This window comes from Agrilus planipennis, unplaced genomic scaffold (genome assembly GCF_000699045.2).
Source record: "Agrilus planipennis isolate EAB-ADULT unplaced genomic scaffold, Apla_2.0 scaffold1, whole genome shotgun sequence".
Classification (NCBI taxonomy): Eukaryota; Metazoa; Arthropoda; class Insecta; order Coleoptera; family Buprestidae; genus Agrilus; species Agrilus planipennis.
The window spans coordinates 2,470,034-2,478,608 of NW_020442466.1; the positions used below are offsets into that span (position 1 = coordinate 2,470,034).

The 8,575-nt window shown below is 34.9% G+C and overlaps 1 long non-coding RNA gene across 2 annotated transcripts in view; it reads right to left on the reverse strand.

Moving 5' to 3' along the window:
• LOC108734703 overlaps positions 1-8,575 on the reverse strand; it is a 62,984-nt gene that overhangs the window by 45,696 nt on the left and 8,713 nt on the right. Inside the window, exon 4 of one of the 2 annotated variants that reach the window (XR_003232490.1) lies at positions 7,046-7,273. The exons of the other annotated variant lie outside the window; for it this stretch is intronic. This is a non-coding gene — a long non-coding RNA (uncharacterized LOC108734703). Of the gene's footprint in view, positions 1-7,045; positions 7,274-8,575 lie in introns of those variants that run through there. 2 annotated transcript variants of the gene reach the window in all.

Here is an 8,575-nt window from a genome sequence, read left to right on the forward strand (position 1 = left end):
TAACCTCAACGTGATAGGCACGTTACCATAATCGAATAAAATAATTCGAAGTGGTCTGTATTCTGTCGAAACTGCCAGACGTGGATGGCGTTTACCGCGCCATTTGTGGTATTTTCTAAAACGCGCCATTAAGACAGCAGGTAAAAATTGGTCTGTGTTCTGTCGGAACTGTCTGCGACGTGCTGATGAGATCCACGAAGATTGAAATCGCGATCCGCTTCTGGCAGTTTCGACAGAATACAGACCACTCCGAATTATTTTATTCGATTATCGTAACGTGCCTATCACGTTGATGTTAGCTACGCCAGGATTTGTTTCAGCATGTAGATATCCATATATTTAAATGGACCTTGTTGGAGCATACGTAATCCTAAAATGTAGCATCGTACTACAGATGGCGTTTACCGCGCCACTTGTGGTATCTTCTAAAACGCGCTGTTAAGACAGCAGGTAAAAGTTGGTCTGTATTCTGTCGGAGCTGCCTGCGACGCGCTGAGGAGATCCAAAAAATCGAAATCGCGATCCGCGTCTAGCAGTTTCGACAGAATACAGACCACTTCGAATTATTTTATTAGATTTCATGTGTTTTATAATTGCATATTATTCCCCTATATTTTCTCCCCTTGTTGCCCTTTAAATGCAAGGTGTTCTTATACCTAAGTATACATTTATAATGTAGTGATTGTTGGTATTTATTGTTTTTTTTTGTACAACCCCCATCTGAAAAATTTAGCAGTGGTTACTTTACGGGACGCTGTAAATACCTGTTTAATGGTTGTTACAGTATAAATAATTAATATAATATATTTTAGCAGAGGCCACCGTGGCTTTTGACTAGAATCGACTTCACTTATTTTCACTGCCATTAATCGTAACATGGACTGACGTTAATGGTAACTTTAATCAAACCGTTGTTACTATTTCGTACATGGGGCAAATGCTCAACGTGTACGCGTTCTAATGACGACGAACAATGAAGGCGAAATAAAAGATATCGTCGGTTATAAATGGAACTATTAATAACATCCTTCGGGGGTATTTGCAAGTGGCGACACTAACAAACAAATGAAGGTCGGATTCGGATGCATGCTGCTACATACACGGTTGACTCTAAAATACCCTGTTCCGTCGCCGCTATTTTAAGTATCACGATTTATTATTAAAAAGGACAAAAAATCGCGAGATGCTCTTGGATGTTTCTTATTTATAACTACGCTTAATCATAAACAGAACGATAATAATGTTTTAAAGCAGTAAAAAATGTGAACAACAATTTAATTCGTAGTAGCAGTAATTTATTAGATTTCCAATATAATTTTCTCATAATTTTCCATTTAGGCTCTGATTATTTAATGATAATGCCAAGCCTCAAAGTAAATCAATATCTTCTAACCATGCTTAACCTATGAACCCCCCCCCCCTATGTGTCACAGATACGCTTTCGACCAATGTTTCCTTGTAACATTTATTTAACTTAAATTGTGTTCAATACATTAGTTAATTGATTTTTTGAATTAATTTTACCAACCAATAACCTCAAATTAATGAGGAAAAATTGTTGCTGCTGTAACGCCCTCGCCAGGAATCGAACCCCTAGTTCCTGGGTTTACTCATCAATACTCTACCACCAAGCCAGAAAAGGTAACAACATCAAAACCGACAATATGTACCTAACTGTGTACGTTACAGAATCGTCTAACCAATGTATAACCATTACTAACAATGACTAATATATTTTAGGATTAATAAAGAATATTGTAAAACTCTCTATAATGAGTTACGTTTAGAATGGCGTCGTTTTGGGTTTATTAGATATAGACAAATTTTGTAGGTACGAAGAACTTTCTATTTATTCTTTAAAGAAGTTTATCTATGTTCTCTAAATCGCATTTTAAAGATTTTGCTCATTTGGCCAATGTATTCTTTTTTTATTTAATTGTAACTGTAAATTCGAAAAAGATTGTTAAAGGTGTATGTTTGGAGCGCTGCCCTGTACGGGTGCGAAACATGGACGGTGGTGGCGACGAAAAAGAAGAGGTTAGAAGCGTTCAAAATGGTGATGTTACCGACGAATGTTGAGGATACCGTGGATAGAGAAGGCTAGAAATGAAGAGGTATTAGAAAAAGTAGGAGAACGGAGGATGAAAGTCAATAAGAAATAGGCGAGACAGATTAGTCAGAGACATATTAGAGGCAGAAACAGGACTTTAGAAGTAGATTTAGATTAGATTACTGTTCACAAACAGTTAAAGATGTGGGATGTTCTAGTTTTAGGGAAATGCGAATATTAGTTCAGGATAGGAAGGAGTGGAGGTGCCTGTCCAACTAGTCTTAGGACTGACGACCTTATGATGATGAACTGTATTACGTCAAAAAATTTATTTTGTTTATTTAAAACGTTGTAAAATTCACTCGTTGAGCATTTAATTTTTTCTTCAAATTAAATTCTCAACTGTCTCTCAAGACGATCGCTGCGATAACAGAGAGAATAGGAATAATACGAACGTGTTTGGTTTTCTTCGTCACCTCTAATGACTTTAAAAGGCACTCTCCGTGTAAACTCATCCGCTGTTCTGCGCCCTTCATTTTTCATTCGGCGGTGGAGATGCAGAGCCAACCGCTCCTTAGGTCTTTTAACCAAGGGCGAAATTCATTAGTTGCAGCAGTCGTCCTGTTTCGAAGTCACTAGAACGTTTATTAATGATAAGAACACATCCTTTGTAAAAAGGTGCGATCCAAGATATAAAACTACTTTTGTACGACGTTGAAAAATGAACGCTACCGTAAACATATAATCGACTCAAAACGTCATCAGTCACTTTCAGACCCTCGCGGTACGCTCCTGAAATTTTAATCTCCGGCGCAAAACCAACTTTTGATTTAATAAAAAATATCGCTATTTCCACTAAAGGACAGTACCTGCTTATATGAAATACGTATTCAAATGTACACTTAGGAGAATCTAGGGACTAAAAACTATAGCCTGACAATGTGGGACAAAGGCAAGGAAAGTGGTTCTCTTATCTAAAGCATGATGCCAGAAATGTCTGAAGTATGCAGAAAACAAAAACTTTTTACTTGAAGTATCTTATGCTCTTCTAAGGGCTCATGTACACATCAATCATATTATTATTGTAACTTCTAAATGAAAGATGTCGATTTTAATTTTATGCATACCATTACGTATAGAGTTTTCAAATGGCCTCGAGGGTCAAGCTCATTGTCAAATTGTAGGTCACTGTCCTAAGTCTCCCTCAAGTGTTTCTTCCTCAAAGGGCATAAAGACCTGAAATATCGGGAATCATATTTTCGCTCTTCAGCTATGATCATGTCTATCCAAAGTGTCCCACAAGTGCTTGTTCATCGAAGGTCATGAAGCTTTGATTGTTCTGGAAACTTATTTTCAAGCTAAAGCACCAAAGCTGTGTCCCAGCTCTGATCATGTCTATGTAAATTAACCTGAAAAAGAGTTGTGCAAAATCCTCACCAAAAAAAGCTTCAAGCCCTAAGCCCTTTCTTAAAGTACCATAGCTCTTGAAATGTCAATATCTTTTTAGAATCCATTTATCAATTAATTCGAAGGCAATTAGATTTAAATTCCTGAGCACTTTGAAGCTACATGAAGCCCTTTATGTAACCAATTACAAAACATTATTGTAAAGCACTTAAAATTTACACATACCTAATACGCGTGGAGCTTTTAAATGACCTTAAAGGTTATGTTCATGGTCAAATCCGATGTCTCCCTCCGAACACAATAGGGTTAAATTTAGATCGATGACGAGATATTTCAGGAGTGTGTGTGTGCCAAGTAAATGAGTAATTTTTATGTTTGGTAAATGTTTTGCCCTACCCGTATAACTGTTTGCTGTTCAAAGTGATATACTACATGAAATTTCGTTAACAAACTTCTACGATTGCTTGTTTATTTCTTTACAACAACGGTAAAAGATTTTTGCGTCGTGGGAAATGTATGGAAAAAATACCTCGAGTCATCAACATCATTACGAGTAGAATGTTTATTATAATGTACCAACTGATACACATACACATATAAACGTACTTACTTATAGAATACGAAAAGCCAGTTAACTAACCAACTGTGAGCACCTAAACATTTTCTTTCTATTCTGAATATAACCTAAATAAGGATGGTTCCATTGATAAAACTATCTCATAATTTAAACCAAATTACAATAAAATATTAGCGAGGCCGTACGTAAACATAAGCCGACATGCATATCTTCTGCGAGAGATCTTAAAATACAATGGCCATTGTAGCCGATCATTCTTAGCTTTATGCTTAATAAGAGCATTATTTCCTTTGCCTTATTATGTATATATTATAACGACCTCCGCTAGCTGCATCCAATCATTTCTACATAGATGAGCTTATTCATAATAGGCACATTCTCGTATCCACACATATGCCTACCTTTAGACAAAACAGGAATAGTAAGTGACCTTCAATTAAATCCATAATACTAACTATCTGCAATCTACATATACTAACATCTGACAGAGTACTGAATACTTCTACTTTAGTAAAACCATTAAACTTGGAATACATATTGTTATATTGCACTTTGGGGTTCTAGTCCAAAGGAACATAATATTTCTGCTACCTTTAGGAATTGATATGATTCCTGAAGCCGTTGCTTCACTTACAGGTGAAAAATCACTCAATCCAGTTCAATTATTGTTCAACAAAAAGCTCTTGAAATCATGAATGGACTAAAAGCATATTTTTTAGCATAAAACAATAAAAATTTCTCTAATAACCCCGAATCTAAATTGACCTGAAACAGAACTTGGCAAAGTCGCCACCAAAAGACCATCGAATCCGTCACATAAAGTTTCTTTGCCCTTAAAGCGCTAATTAGATTTTAATATCCAACAACTTTAAATTACCTACCAATTATTTCGAAATATCCAAGCACTTTGAAAGAACCTGCAGTCCATTAAATTACAAATTACGAAGCACTTTTATAAACTAATTCGTTTGTCAAGGTTCAACTGCTTGTTCGTTGAAGTCTTGAAGTCCTCGAAGGGGTGGAAGCTGATTTTCAAGCATACAGCCCTAAATCTCCATCGAGATTTGATCAAGTCTATGTAAATTAATCTGAAATAGATCTGAGCAAAGCCATTGCCAAAGAGCTTCAAACCCTAAGCCAAACGCTCATGCTTAAAGTACTTTAGCCCTTAAAGCGTCAGTTACATTTTAAAATCCAACGACTTCGAAAGCAACTAGAATTAAACCCCTAAGAATTTGTAAGTGCTTCAAACACTTCAAAACAACTTGTGATTTGGAAATTACAAAGCACTTTTATAAAGTAATTCGCATATCAAGACTCAAGAAAATCTTAAAGCTTAGAATTTCAAGCACAAAACAGTAAAGCTCTGCCCAGCTCTGAACTGATACAAATTTTGCATGAGGAAGCAATAGATAGGAATTCCTAAATGCATATACAGGGTGCTTCAAAAAAATGTATACACACTTTGAACTTCCATAGAAAATTTATTTACCGTTCTACAAAGTTAAATTTCAGGAAAATAGAAAGCTGAAAGTCCAATGTAAATGAAACATAAATAACAAATGTTAATACTGTTCAAATTGGTGNTTTATACATTTCCTACTATAATATCGAAATTTCATGTATACATTTCCCAGGATATATGTGTATTAAAAAATCTTTGAAACGATATTTTACACATTTTTTAAATAGTCTCGGAATTGTATATTTTTCCTAGGAATTGTATACTTACAATTACTAGATTTCATACGTTTCCAGTAACGTATATGATCAGTATATGTTAGAGCATTCCCGGGAAGATTCATCTAGGAAGGTTTTTATTATTTTCGTTTGGTCATAAAAAGGAACAAGTGGTAGAAAAGGGAAAGTCTCGTCTCATCACGTCGTGAGACCCACCCGATAACGATTCAGTGTAAGAAGAACAATGACTTGGTATAAAAGGAGCGATTTGTAAGCAAGCACGAAGCCGCTCATTAGAGCCAGTCCTTCTCACCAACAACCTGTACTTTACATTTATTCATATTAATAGCATCGTCTTAGTCGATGCCACGACATTTCCTCAAAAATACAGGACCGTATTACGCCCGGCGCCGCCCACCAATTAAACATGCCCCGAGCCAACATGGTCCGATGCTTTATGGCGGAAAATTACAAGAGACACTCGCTCTTCTCCCAAGATCTCTTATCGGGGTGAGAAATTGACTTCTCTTCACTGATAAGTCACCTGCTAATTACCGTGTACGCGTGTATACCATACGTATGTACACGTTTGTATGTCGTACAGCGGAAACCGCCAAGAACATTTGCAGTAATTACCGCAGTTAAGAGGCGGCGAATTAAAATTATGGAAAGAGTTTATTAACCGGCGCGGTGTGGTTATAATTGAAACGGGCACGAAAGCCTTGAAACTATAATAAAATATTCGTTAGCAGTTGAACCCGTCCTAATTTGGACGGATGGTACCATTTTGAATGACGTATCACTTAGATACATTTTAGTCTATGACTGAATATTGACATTTGACAGTTGTTTAATTCCTGCTGGAATATTTGCTACTTGTATTTAAAATTTACCGCTAAACAAAAGCAAGCGTCATCCTTTAATTAGACGTTTTCATAGTCAGAGCTAATTGCAGAAAGTTGTATCATCAGAAGCGATAGCTACACAACTTTATGGTACTAACATTCGTATGTTAGAACCAAAGATATTAGCTCATCAGGAAGTAAAATGACGTTACTGAACCAACTATTTATTAAGGGTGTGAAAGCAGTATTGGAACTTCGAACCGAATTAAAGCGAATGTACTATTCAAAAATTTGGTGTTGATTACGTAGTATATTAATTAATCACTAAAATATGATTATCATTGCTTGTATATTCTTGACGCAAATGACATCAAGATAGTATTCAACCATTCTAATAAATATCAATCTAGAAAACTCTCGTCATGTTAAATTAATTAATTATTTCTGATATTGTTTAATGAAAAAGACTAACCTTAGTTTATTAACAAGACAATAATTTATTCATATTAGTGGTCAGCCATCTTTATCACTTCATTGTTGCGGTATTATTGATGCTGTCGGCCATTATTCATTTGTTGTCGGCCATTATACATTTTCAATTGTTGTGATTGTCGGCCATTGTACCTTTTTAATTGTTGTTACATTGTTGCCGATGGCGGCCATCATTCTGTGTAGATAATTGCTGTCGCTAAAACAAGATGTCACTCTGTGCAGCTGTAATCGGTAAATTGAAAAACTGATTTTATTTTCATATGCATTAAAATTTACAAAATTTGTTTTGTATTAAATTTAGACTAATAGAAATCATAAATATTATATAGCATATTTATTAAACTCAACGTATTTCTTATTATTTTGAAAGCACAATCTAATCCTAGATGCTTAAATTGATCAGGATACTACACTTTACTCCTGTTCCTGAATTTTTAGTCTCAATCTTGCAAATTAAATTGTGATCTTCGTTTTGAGAATACACTTGTAAAGTAATCGGTTAAATCAAGATTTGAATTTAAAGTAAAATTAAATTCAAGCGCTTCAAGCTAATTTAGTAGAAACAATTATATTAATGAAGAATATGTCTATCCAGGTAAATGGATCCACGTAATTTCTCTAATGTCTATAATTCATATGATCGTCCTAACGTTGAAGCCGATTATTATACTTCGGCGAGTGTTTACGAGCATTCAAGAAATTGCACGTAATTGTGATAGTAATTGCTCTGTGGTTATATTGCATCATCACTTGATTAGCTGCTTAAGAATTGCCGCAATAAAACTAGATAATTGATAAAATAATTAAGAAGTAATGCCAATTTCGTATACCTTATTGGAGAAACCATTTGAAGGATATTAACTCGAATATATATATACGATATTTAACTAATAGCCAAGTTTATTAACTAACCGACAAAAGACGTGCAGTATAATGTATAAAAGCTCACTAATTTTTAAAGAATGAAATCTAATTAAGCTTTGGTTTATTAAGTTCATGAAAGAAGCTTTTGATTTTTGAATTTTTTTGATGTAATTACTTTATTTTGATTACAAACAAGAAATAAGTTCTAAATGAATTAATTACACAGCTGCTAAAGTTTTAAGTTAATAAAGTTGTGCCCAGTTTTATACGGTAGGGAGAATAACCTTAAGAAATAATGTAAAGATATTTGAGTAACAAAAATTTATTGTTTCAACCCTTTCAGGTCATACTCTCAAGAGGAGGTGTATTACATGGACCTCCAAGGTTCAAATAAGATTGTTACTAAAATACTTATATGCAAGGGAAGAAAAAGTAGGGAAAGGGCGAATATAAAGATAGGAGACGAAAAATTAGAAGAAGTGGCTGATTTTAGATACCTAGGAAGTCAGATAAGTCAGGATGGAAGGAGTAGTAAGGATATAAAGCAGAGGATAGCGCAGGGTCGTGTCGCCTTTAATAAAAAGAAGTCACTTCTATGCTCGCGAACGGTTAATTTAGAAATTCGAAAAAGGTTGTTAAAGGTGTATGTTTGGAGCACGG